Raw genomic sequence first — 12,840 nt, 5'->3', positions numbered from 1 at the left:
GGAATAAGAAAACTCAAGCTTAATAGAAAAAATCTCACATTTTTCACTTAATTTTCTTGAAAATTCACACTTTTTCTTTGATTTTCTCTCTCTAGGGTTTTGTTTTTGTTTTCTCTCTCTTCTTGCTGGTTTGGCCGGCCATGGGGTGGAAGATGGGCTGATTTTATGCCTTTTTATAAAGAAATAATAAAATAATAAAGGTATGACACATGGCATTATGTCGTTGGCCCGTTTTTAAAATTTTAATCCTTTTTATCTCCACCACACAATTAGTCAATGGTCAAAATGAGGATAAAGGAAGACCATGTACTGGAAAAATGTACTAGTGGTGGAAAATTACAATTTTTCCCCTGGGGTTGCAAAATTACCATTTTACCCTTTTACTCCAAATTATACCGAAATTAAAAATTTTCACTTCTAAACCTCAAATCTTACTCCAATAAGTCAAATGGGGCCAAAAAAATCTTTTCTAAAATTCTCATTTTGTCCCCAAGTGATCAATGACCATTTTGCCCCTAGATAGCAAAAATTCCAATTTGACTCCAAATTGATCCTCGAACTCCGAATCACCATATTAAACCATTCTGGGACTTTAAAATTCTTAATTTCATCGTAAATTCTCTATTTGATCTAGTCCGAGGCTTAAATCAACTTTATTGTACCTCTAGGTACAATACCTACTTTTGTAAATTTTTCGGGACTCTCCTAGCATGCAAACATGCTATCCATCACATGTATGTTATGACAAATATTTTTATAGAGTCGAGCTTGTCATCTTCTCCCCCACTTGGATCAACCATATGATCCTTCTTCTTGATTGACTTCGACATCTGGCTAAATATTAATATTTTAATATTATTTATTAATAAAATATTATTTTATTCTAAAAATTTTATCTTGTCTCCTTGGTACCCAAAATACCTTATTATGCCTCACTTGACTTCCAAATCTCCTTTTTTCTCACAAATTCTCCTCCGATAAAATTATTATTATTTTCTCACTTGCGAAATATTTTATCCTAAACTACTCCTTTCGTCTTTTATCACTTCTAAACATTTTAATTGACCTCAATTTGCATTCGATCAACTTTATTTATCACCATATCAAAGTATGGGGTATTTCATAAAGTGTTTTGGAAACCGGGAAACAAGCCTTTTATACTATTTTGCATTCAAAATCTGTGCTTTGTATTTTTGTGTGATATGCATAGTTTAAATGCAATTGTTAAATGATTTAAAATGCAAGTTTGGAGCATCGGTTTTAGTCTCATCTTTGGATAAGAGAATACACCATGCCTTTTTAGGTGAAAAGAAATTTGAAAGGTTATTGAACCGTGTTTTCAAATGGTTTTAAGCAAAAGACTTGGAAACCTTGATTTGATTTTTGGAAATGGTTTTGAAAAACCAAGTGTGTAGAGAGTAGGCCCGCTGTCACTTCGGTTAATTGTGATCCTCGTGCACAAGTGAGCTCTAGCTAGAGAACCTTTATGTCGCTGACGGGTGGTTAGGCCTGGTAGGGGCCACGACTTGTGATATGTATACGTGGCTAGGCCATAAGTGATCTGGTAGAGTGAGACTCCCAGATGTGCGCGGTAGCGATCGCTTGATTCTCCGATGTCAACCAACATCTTGGAGATTGCCATGGCTATGGGAATTCGATGGAGTAACACTCCCGGATTGTTATTATGTGAAAGTGGGTCCATGTGTTGATATTATACTTTCTTACTCTAGAGCCTTGTGAGTTTTCAACATGTGCTCTCTTGTATGATGGAGAGTTAAGATTTTCTCGACAGCTCCCATTGTTTAAATTAAAGCTTTCAATGCTTACTTGACAAACATGAGTTGATTTAAGGCCTTGCACTTTGATTTCTTTACATGCCACATATTTTGGGAGCGTGCTTACCTTTATACTGTATTTCATATTTTGATGGCGATGATGTTTCCGATGATTGAAATTTTTTCTGTTACACTTATTTTAGGCACTGTTTGCCAAAGAAAGCATTGTATTATGATTTTGCGATATTATTTTTACAAGGCACAAACATATTCCTTGTGGTTTGGTTTATAAGATTTGCATTTTATATTCTGGTTTTATCATTCAAATGATCTGCTTATTGCTTGTTTCCCATCTACTCCCTACTCACAAAGCTGATGATCACTGAGTCTGTGAGACTCACCTCCTTATTTCCCTTTTGCAGATAGTGATCAGCCTAGCGTGAAATCATCGGCACTTATGGTCCATCGCAGATAGGTAAAGCCATCTCATAGCATTTTATTCCAAGTCACTCCGTTGCTAGAGGTTGAGTCATTGTACTTTGTTTTCTTTTGTAAATGAGTATTGGTCTCATTATAAATGTTTAATTAGAGATTCTAGACTATGAGGTATTTACATATGATCACATAGATTAAAGGTCAAAATGATTTGTTATGCCTATTGTCCAAATCATGTTCCGAGAGTGTATTGTTTAAAGCAATAACATGGATTGGTGGACGAGTATAGTGAATTTATATGGATCTCTAATAAGGCTTGTTCGGGACTTGGCAGGTTCTCTCGAAGGTCTCGACCATCAGTAATGGCCGAGGAACGGTCATTACAAAGTTGGTATCAAAGCCTTAGGTTAGTTGAGTCTTAGAAATTCTTGTGTTAGTCAGAGCCCTAGGTTAAATTTTTTTTGTAATTTAAGTTTTCATTTTTCTTTTCTATTTTTGTTAATATTAATAAGGTTTTAAGATATTGACATTGTTCAATATTTTACGGCTTTCTTTCAATGTAATCATCATAATACTATTTAAATTATTCTAAATTATATGTTTCATAGACACAACAAATATATTAAGATTAATTGTTATTTTATGTCTTATCATGTGATTCAGTAGAGTCTTTATCTCATTCATGTGTTCTCTTTAAATTGTCCGAGACTCATTTTCCTATTAAAAAAATAGTATAAGAAAAGAGGAGAAAAGCTTAACGTGTGCTATAACACACTGTCATTAAAGACTTGTTGTCTATTATAGCAATTTGCAGATAAAGACTCTTTAAGATACAACAAGCCTATTACAGAATACTTTTAAAGGTTAAAGCCTTGGAAGTACATTCTTTTTACACATATTGAGAAGTTGTATCTGCTATGTTTCAACAAATATGTCTGTTATATTTCAACAGATGTATCTGCTTTGTTTCAATAGTTGTGTTTGTTGAAAACATTTCTATTTATTCAAAGAGTTATGTTTTAATCTGAACAATCACATTTTGAATAATTATCTTTCAATGAAACTTTCAAATGTTACAAACTATATATCCAACAATCCTTCACTAATTTGTAATATTTAGTAATACTATGCACAATAGAAACTATCTTGAAGATTTGAACTTTCTATCAGTGTAAAATTTTAAAGTAAAGACGAAATTATTGGTATTACAGTGATTGAACCATAACTTCTTATGTCATAACCGAAAATATCACACACATAGCATTATTTAATCACTTTAAGATTCTATCAACTGCTTTAACACTTATATGGCCTTATGCTAATCCTAGTTTCATAAATATTTATAAGAGTAAACCTTTTTAACTCTTGTTTGAAGCAGCACCACTTCAATATTCATATAGGTGGAATTTGTCATTATGTCGTTGTTACTACAAGCATTTAACATTTCCATTAAGAGCCTTTTGCTTATCTTCTCTTCGTAATAGTTGCACTAAATATTCTAAATTGAGATTATTTGAATATTCTAGAATGAAGCTCTTTAATATAAAAAATTCAATGCATAACAACAACATATAGTAACTTGTGTTATTACCCATTGAATTTTTATTGTTTGTTTTGCTAACTCAAAGTTGGATTTCTATTACTAACGCATTTAAGTCAAGGGTTTTAGCCTCATTCCATTAGATGTGGATTTTACAACTTCTCTTGACAAAGCTTTGGTAAGTGAATCAGCCAGATTCTTAAAAGATTTAATATAAACTATTATTACAACGCCATTTGAGATTTAATATAAACTATTGTTACAACGCCATTCGAACTGGAGGTGAACGAGATGAATAAATCAAAATTCCCTATAAAGGGAGGAATGGAATAAAATCGTAGAGTGAGATTGATAACCCAACATCGACTTGAATTTGAGGACGAATTCTATTTAAGTGGGAAAGACTATAATACCTTGTACTTTCATATGATGGCTAATTGTGAAACCCCGACCTCCACAGATGCGTGACTAGAGGTAGACTGTTGAGTGCATCAAATTCACATATTTAATGGGAGATTAAATACCTAATTAGTCTAAGTTGGACTAGATTTAGGATTGAATTTAGGTATTTTTATTTATTTTATTAGTTTAGTTTAATTATGTTTAAATGTTTATTTTACGTTAACAATGTTAGTTTTACGTTATTTATATTTATTTTATGTTTTTATAGGAGTAAGATCAAAAAATAATTTCAATTGGTGAAGAAAGGTTCATAACAAACTGTTGCTCTACTTGCATATGTTTCGGTTTTTCAAGCACATCTCCTATTATAAAAGTCCAAATAACATAATTTTTGACCATTAGAAAGCTAAGAAGCAGGGCTACAACTTTGATGTTTACCACTTTGCCCAGTTCTAATAAAAAAGTGGTCAAAATAGTTGTCAAAATGAAAGCATTGCACCAAAAGAACAAAAAAAGGCATTTTTGTAAATTACATGAAACTCTAGTTAATTTTAGCAATAAATATCTAAATTCCCAGCAGCTTCTTCAAACTTCCAGCAGCTTTCTCTTCTTCTTCCCATCTCTTCTCTCCATTTCATGTTCTTTATCGTCCATGGAAGCCTCCTTAAAAACCTCTATGACTTTCTCAAGTTAAACCCCAATTTTCATGCTTTTGTGCACCTTTTCACAAAGTCCTTTGTGCTCTTTTATTCTTTCACCTTAGAACCCTCAAAAGTCTTACCTTAATAGTTTCTCTTACTAGCTAGGTGTTTTAGAGAGAGAAAGAGAGACTTTCTATAATAGCTTGAGAAATTTTGAGAAGGAATTCAATTACAAATCTACAAAGGTGAGTAATGCAATTGAGTTGATTTTTGAGTTGTTGAGAATGGCTAGTGGTTAGATTTGTAAGTGTTTGTAGTTAAGGTTGTTTATTCATCATTAGTGTGACTAGAATAGTGAAAATAAATAGCCACTTAATGGTAATTGGAAGCTAGTTAGGAATAACTAGTAGAACATGATTTAGGAGATAACCTTTAGAATTTATAATTATGTGAATTGAGTTGATTGTGATGCTATTGTGTGTGATAGGTTCCAACGGGACCCCACACATCTCCATTCAGAGCATTAGTGGAAGTTGGAGTCGATTTAAATATTAACAAAGATCGGTGAGTGAGCTTGCATTAAAATATTTTGGGATAAAAGCATATGTGTTTAATTGCATCACCCGAAATGTTTTATTGGACTTTCTTTAAAACGTGCATGGGAACAAACCCTTGATGAAATGTTTTTATGTGGTAAAATATGTGATATAATGAAACCGTATGTTCCTATATTATTGGAAAATGTGTGTTATGCTTTGAGTGATAATGTTGTATAATAGCTATAACCGTGCACTTGCGGTGTGGGAGTGCACTTGACGATGCTGGTGGTGTGCGGTGTGGGAGTGCACATGCTGGTAATGATGTTGGCGGGAGTACACGTGATGATATTGAAATGTGCATGTAGGGAGTGCATATGATGATATTGAAATGTGCGTGTAGGAGTGCACATGATGATATTGCCCTGTGCGTGTAGGGAATGCACATGAGCTGAGTAAGGCGGCGACGGTGTACATGTATATATATATGCTATAGACAAGTTATGAAAATAAAAAATGTGATTGTACTACATGCTATAGAATGCATTTCCGCTGCAGCGAGAAATCCTCTGTTTTGCTTGTCTTGATTGGATTTGCTGTAGTTTTCACTCTTTTCAACTCCATTATGAATTATAAATCCTTCACCTTAAGAGATTAAATAATCAAGGGTGAATTAAGGGTTTTACAAGAAATAAAACTAAATTTCATTGTTTTTAAAATAAGTGCATTCTGTTTTCAAAATCTTTCCGTATCGTTTGCTTGTTCCCTTCCTATGTTCACTTACTGAGTTTATACTCATTATTTTCAACTTCATGTTTTAGTTTTCAAGTTTGAAGGTAGTTGGATTCCTAGGCCGAGGTGCTTCCTCTTATCTATTTTTCGGTAGGTCACCCTGACACTAAATGTTAACACCCACACCTAGAGTCTCTCCACTGACGGTCAAGGTCTTTGTATATGAACATATATGTTTAATGTGAATTGTTAAGATACATTTGACAAACTATCTATGTATATTTTAATTTATGATGCCAGTGCGAGTATTTACTTGGGTTTTACGAATTGTCTTTGAAGAAATTAGCATTTGAACACTATTAAGAATAGATCTTAAAGAAAAATGAATGATAGAAGGACTAATGTACAGATTCATATAGGAAGGCTTGCTTGGGCCTAGTGGGCTGTGCCTATTAGATCCTTGCATTGGTCATGGCCCGAGATTGGGTTGTGACAGTTGTGTTTCAACATATGTATTTGTTAGGTTCAACATATGTGCCTGTTGTGTTTTAATAATTGTGTTTGTTTAAAACACTTTTATTTATTCAAAGAGTTATGTTTTAATCTAAACAGTCACATCTTGAATAATTATCTTCCAATGAGACTCTCAAATATTACAAACTATCCAATACTTCCTAGTCAATTTCAAGAGTTGGTTTCCAAACTCAATTTGACATCTATCAAATCACTTTGAATTTGATGAAATGTTAAAATAGTTGTACAAATTATCTAGTTAAAATTATAATGCAATATTGTTAGTTAGTTAGATTTATATTATAATAACACAAACTAATTAAAGTTAGGCAATAAATAGGATTAGCTTTATATATATATAATTAATATTTAATGCACTGACAGTGTATAGCTTCAACGCACTATCAATCCACCAAATGTTACCACCTCCTTAATGAGGTAAATAACAAAATTTGTAAGGACTTTAATATAAATATAAAATACTTTTAATAATTAAGAATTAAATATTTTCACATTTCCCAACCTCTTCCATGTTTTTCCTTGTCACGACCCGGTACTCTCTTCAAGCTTGTGACAACCGCCGTGATGTCCCGATAGACATACCTTACTTGGAATGTCAACCGAAACCTCGCAGGGCTCTAGCATCAGTTTTCCGCTTCCCCTGTGAGCAACAGTCACTAAATATCATATTTTAAAGGAATATAGACTATTTTCAAATGAAAGACAATCAAAAAGTAATTTCTACCGCACAGGAGTATTTTGGTCATTTTACCAAAAAATTTCGAAATCTGCTAAAAATATAATATATAAATGAAAAATATACAGTTCATATCTAAAAATAAATTTAGGTATCTAAATCATCCATTTAAAGTGAATTTATAACTAATTGAACTAAAAAAAAATATTGGATAAAATATTCCATTTTCATATAAAATAATATTTATAAAATTCTACGTAAACAATTACTGTAGCGTAATAACAAAATAAATTCATATACATAATAGCTCATAGCGCCAGGGTATACAAAAATATTTTACAATGACATGTAAGTCCCAAAATAACAAAAATAAACAAGACTGTAGACCTACGATTTCTAAGGATGCAAATCCAAAAGAAAACCCTCGATAAAATCGACTGTCTATAGACTGTTCTGAACTTGAAATGGGTGAAAAGAAAGGGGTGAGTTTTTATAAACCCAGTGAGTAAGCAAAGTTCATCTATAACATCTAAAGCCAAGTAAATGGAGACAATTAAAACATCTCTTCATAATATGATTCATAACATTAAAACTCATTTCAACCATATAGAACAATTACATTTCATCAAAAATAATAAGCAAGGCTTATGACTCTTTTAAAACTTGGCTCGTGCCAAAACTTGTACTCAGTGACACCTTGCGCCGGGCATCCAACCGAGTCCGCCAAGGCTGTTAAATTAATATATACACATAAAACATGTTTTTACGTTTAAAAACGTAGCCGTTTCTTGGAGTTGGCTGAGTTTCACCCTCACGTGGTGGTTCGGTGTGAAGTGAACTCTAAACTACCTTAGGAGATACCCTTCGCGCCTTTCATACTAAGGTAAAATATAACGGGGTTTATCGTGCCCCTCTAATAGACTGGTCCACGAAAACCCACCCACTACAGTAAGCTAATCAATTACCCCACCAAATCAATAAAAATTTCGGTAGCATGACATGGCTAATATGATATTACCTAGCCTGTTAAGATAAAACAAAACAGTTCATATATTCCACACAAACACAAATCCAGCCATTCATGCCATCACATTGTCATAAGCCATCAATTCAAACCATATATCAAACACGAGTATATAGTCAATTTTAAAACAAGTTATAAATCTCATTTCGTTTAACCAACACTTCAATTTTAAAACATAATAATTTACAATTTAAACTCATTATTCTTTAAAACATAAAAACGAGTAGAAACAACTTTAGATAGTTAAGATAAAAGTCTGTTACTCACTATAATGGGAGTACTCCTACTCCTGGTCCTCGGGTATGATATCCTTACCCTTACTAGAGGGCTCACCACCTATACATAATACATAACAAGTAATTCAATATATTTGTGCCAAACTGTTATAAAACTATTTTAGGCTCTTTATGAATGTATGAAATTGAATGAGAAGTGTTCGAATAATCACTTAAAGATGGTGTTCTATGTAGGTTCAATTGTTATTGGACTGAAATGTTATTCGACCTAACTCGTACTATACATTATTTAATTAGCCAAAACATCTTATTCAACTCCAAATAGATTCATTGCACTTTCAATACTCCAATAAGTCCTTATACCTGATTAGAAATCAATTCTAAGTCCATTTACTATAATTTTCTCATTATCGTTCAAGTCGTTTACTAAAGGAACTATACTTTTCGATAACCGTTTTCGATATCCGACATCACGAATCATCAAATACGAGCTAGATAACATGAAATATGACAAAATTCATCTTCAAAATATTCCCTATAGAATTCGACCAATTAGGGTTTGATGAAGAACATGTTATTTTCTTGCTTGTTTTTCATACCGAATATCACAAAACACTAAAAACACCTAGATAGCCTAAAATCTATCAAAAACCATCATCAAAACCTTCCCCCCTTGATTCGGCCAGCATGCTTCCATCATGAAAACTTGAGTTTCAACCATAGAAAATGAAAAAGAAAGCATGGGTATGGTAGATCTTAAGCTAAATCGCAAAATCTTACCTCCGATCGCTTCGTTTTTCGAAAATCCAATGAATTTCTCTTGAATTTTTCCTCTTTAGGGTTTTTCTATTCTTTCTCCCTTTGTTCTTTGGCTTCAATGGCAATGAGAGAGTGAATGGGAGAGTTTATGTTGAGTTTATAAAGGAAATTATAAAATAATTAAAAACTTGACACATGGCAACATATAATTGGTTCACATTTAAAACTTAACTAATAAGGCTTTTCCTTTCCACCACATATAATCCCATAATTATCCAAAGTATAAAATGATAATAGGTGAAATTCATGGGCTTGACAAGTGTCATGGTGGTGTAAAATCTCAAAAATTCTAATTACATCCTCGTGGACACGTGAAATGACTATTTTGCCCTTACGCTCAGAATTGAAAATTTTCACTTCTCAAATTCAAATTATGTTCCAACTAGTCAAACTTGGTCAAAAATCTCATCCAACATTCCAATTTTTGCCCTCGAGTGGCAAAATGACCATTTTGCCTTTAAGTTATGAAAATTTTCGATTGGATTCCAAATTAATCCTTGAACTCCAAATCACCAATTTAAGACATTTTAAGGTTCAATAACTCTCAAATAGATCCCAAAATCTCTATTGGAGTAGTTCGAGGTTTTAATCGACTTAATTGTACCACTAAGTACAATACCGATTTTTAACGATTTTTGGAGGCATCCAAGTATGCAGACATGCTGTCAAGTACATGAATGACATGGCAAGTATATTATAGAGCTGGGCTTGACATCTCTTGTTCTTCAACAACACATTCAAAATATTTTCTTGTTTTTCTTCTTTCATATTTTTTTATTGCACGTTTGGCTTGGTTTATATTTAGCTTATTTACTGCTTAAAAGCAGAAGCTGGACCAAATGGGATTTCATAAAAAGCTCTTACAAAAATAGCTTTTTTTAAAGAATAAAATCTAAAAAAAAAGAGCTTAAAAAGGAGCTCCAATTAGGAGCTTTGTCTTCAATTTTTTTTTAAAAAAAAACATGCCAGTTTATTAGGAGAGTTATTTTTTCCCAAAAAATCCTCTCTCTTAAAAAATACTCCTCATTCTCTCCCTATTAATCTCTCTATCCTCTCTCCCTCTTTGCAAATCATCATTCTAAGATTTTTTTTTGTTAGAAAAAAAAGATTCAAAATTCAAAACTGCATTTGGGTATTATTTGTTCTTTTTCTTTCTATTTTGTTTTTTATTTTATTTTCTATCTTTTTTTTTGGATTTTGAAAACTCACTTTATTAATTGATATTTCTCAGTTTATTGTTTGATATGACAATTATGTGATGTTTATTTATTCTCAATTTATTTATGGTGTATGTAATATTTGATGATTATGATTGAAATAATTAATTAAATAGGTCAATGGTTGTTGAGATAAATTAGATGAAAATTGAAATAATATTTGTTGATTATGGTTGTTTAGATAATATTGCTCATGGAAGTGAACTTTGTTGGTAAGGATATTGTCACGACCCGAAACTCCCATCGAGCCCGTGACAACCGTTGCGAAGTCTCGTCAGACATTCTTGACCCCGAATGCTGACTGAAACCTCGCAAGGCTTTCGTATCAGTTTTCTTACCTCCCTTGTGATCGACAGTAACTAAAATCGTGTTTTGAAACGATATGGACCATTTTCCCATCCAAAAACAATGAAAATTTATTTCTGCCTCATAAGGATATTTTAGTAATTTTTTTAGAAAATTTCGAAATCCGTAAAAATGTAATATGTAAGTGGAAACACATATTTCCTGATTTAAATTAAATTTTGAAGTCTAAAACATTCATTTACAGTAAAATTATAGTTATTTGAATATAATAAAAACATTAAATAAAATATTTTATTTTTTTAAAACACAATATTTTTAAAGTCTTTTTAAAATAACTTTTATAGCGTAAGAGTAAAATAAATTTATTCATATAGCAACAAAGATAATTAAAGTATGAAATTTCGTTTACAGTGATACGTGGGCCCCCAACTGACCAAGAAGGTGTAGGGCTACGAACCCTTACTTTCTAGGATGCAACTCCGAGATTAATTCTCGTCTTAATCAACTATCAACAAACTGTTCTGAGCCTGAAAAATGGATAGGAAAAGGGGTGAGATTACATAATCCCAGTGAGTAAACAATTACCATTAAAAGCATCTAAAGCCGAGTAGACGGAGACAATATAAAAACGTTATATCTCAATAATGTTCATAACGCAAAATTCGTTTCAATCTATACCAAGCAATTTCTTTTCATCAAAATTTCTCGGCTTATGAATTTCTTAAACTTGGCTCCTGCAAGAATCATTCTTGCGAGTACTTTCGTTAAGGTATCCCACTGAGACCGCCAAGGATGTTAAATGTCCCATAGCCATAAACATGTTTTCGCATCTGACAAACAGTCGTTCCTTGGTGTTGGCTGAGTCTCACTCTCACGTGGTGGTCCGAACGTGAGGTGCACTCAAATCTTACCTCAGGAGATACTTTATCCAACATCTCCCCCTAGAGGTAAGTATATAATTGGGTTACCGTGCCTCTCTCATAGGCAGTCCACGAAAACCCCCACCACTGCAGTTGTCAAACCCTATTCTATAAAATAATTACAACGTCATTTACATGCTCAATAGAATGTTTACATATATAGGAAGTTTGAGGAATCGTTAAAAGACGATATTACCCTTATGGTACCATTGAGTCGATTAAGCCTCGAACTAGTTCAAATAGGAATTTTAAGGTAAAATTAAGAGTTTCACAGTTCAGGGATTACTCAAAATGGTAATTCGGAGTTCGAGGATCAATTCGGAGTCAAACTGAAATTTTCACTTTCTAGGGGCAAAATGGTCATTTGTCACTTAGAGACAAAATGGAAATTTTTAGAAAAGATTTTTTTTGGCCCCATTAAACTTATTGGAGTATGATTTGAGTATTGGAGTATAATTTGAGGGTTTGGCAGTGAAAAAGTTTAATTTCGGTGATTTCTGGAGTGTAGGGGCAAAATCGTATTTTTTCCACCCGTGAACAAAATTTGAAATTTTGAGAGAATTTAGATCACATTTGACAATTTGGAGAATGGTATGAGTATAAGGGATGAAAAATATATCTCTGGGCAATTTTTCAGTTTTTGGGGCAAAAATGTAATTTTTGACTTTTACGGGGGTAAAAGTGTAAATTTAAAAAATTACTCCACCAAGACTTTGGATAAGTCTGAGAATTTTATCTAAGCTATGGATATGTGGGACAAGTGTATGGTGAAAATTTGGAAACAAATGGATGGCTAGAATTTAAGAAATTAATAAAATAAAAAAATGAATAAAATAATATTATATTATTTTAGCCTTTAAAAAGGTCAAAATTTCCAGAATTCTCATCTTCTTCAAGCTGTCCAAACCAGGAGAGAAAAAGGGGGAAAAGAAATAAGAACCCTAGCTGAAAAATTTGGGGAAAATCAAGAGAAATCAAGAAATCAAGCATTATAAAGGTAAATTTCATTGATTTTCCTTATGATTTTCACTACCCATGCATTGTTTT

General features: G+C 32.5%; 1 long non-coding RNA gene across 1 annotated transcript; it reads right to left on the bottom strand.

Annotated features, from left to right (window-relative positions):
• Window positions 1–6,922: 6,922 nt before the first annotated feature.
• On the bottom strand, window positions 6,923–9,395 carry LOC108663904. Its single transcript, XR_001930006.1, has 3 exons — window positions 9,312–9,395; window positions 8,563–8,631; window positions 6,923–7,235 (listed from the first exon to the last, which is right to left on the bottom strand). It is a non-coding gene; the product is annotated as an uncharacterized LOC108663904 (long non-coding RNA).
• Between the last annotated feature and the right edge of the window lie 3,445 nt (window positions 9,396–12,840).

The sequence above is a fragment of the Theobroma cacao genome, unplaced genomic scaffold (assembly GCF_000208745.1).
Source record: "Theobroma cacao cultivar B97-61/B2 unplaced genomic scaffold, Criollo_cocoa_genome_V2, whole genome shotgun sequence".
Taxonomy (NCBI): Eukaryota; Viridiplantae; Streptophyta; class Magnoliopsida; order Malvales; family Malvaceae; genus Theobroma; species Theobroma cacao.
This window is presented reverse-complemented; position numbering and strand designations above follow the sequence as displayed.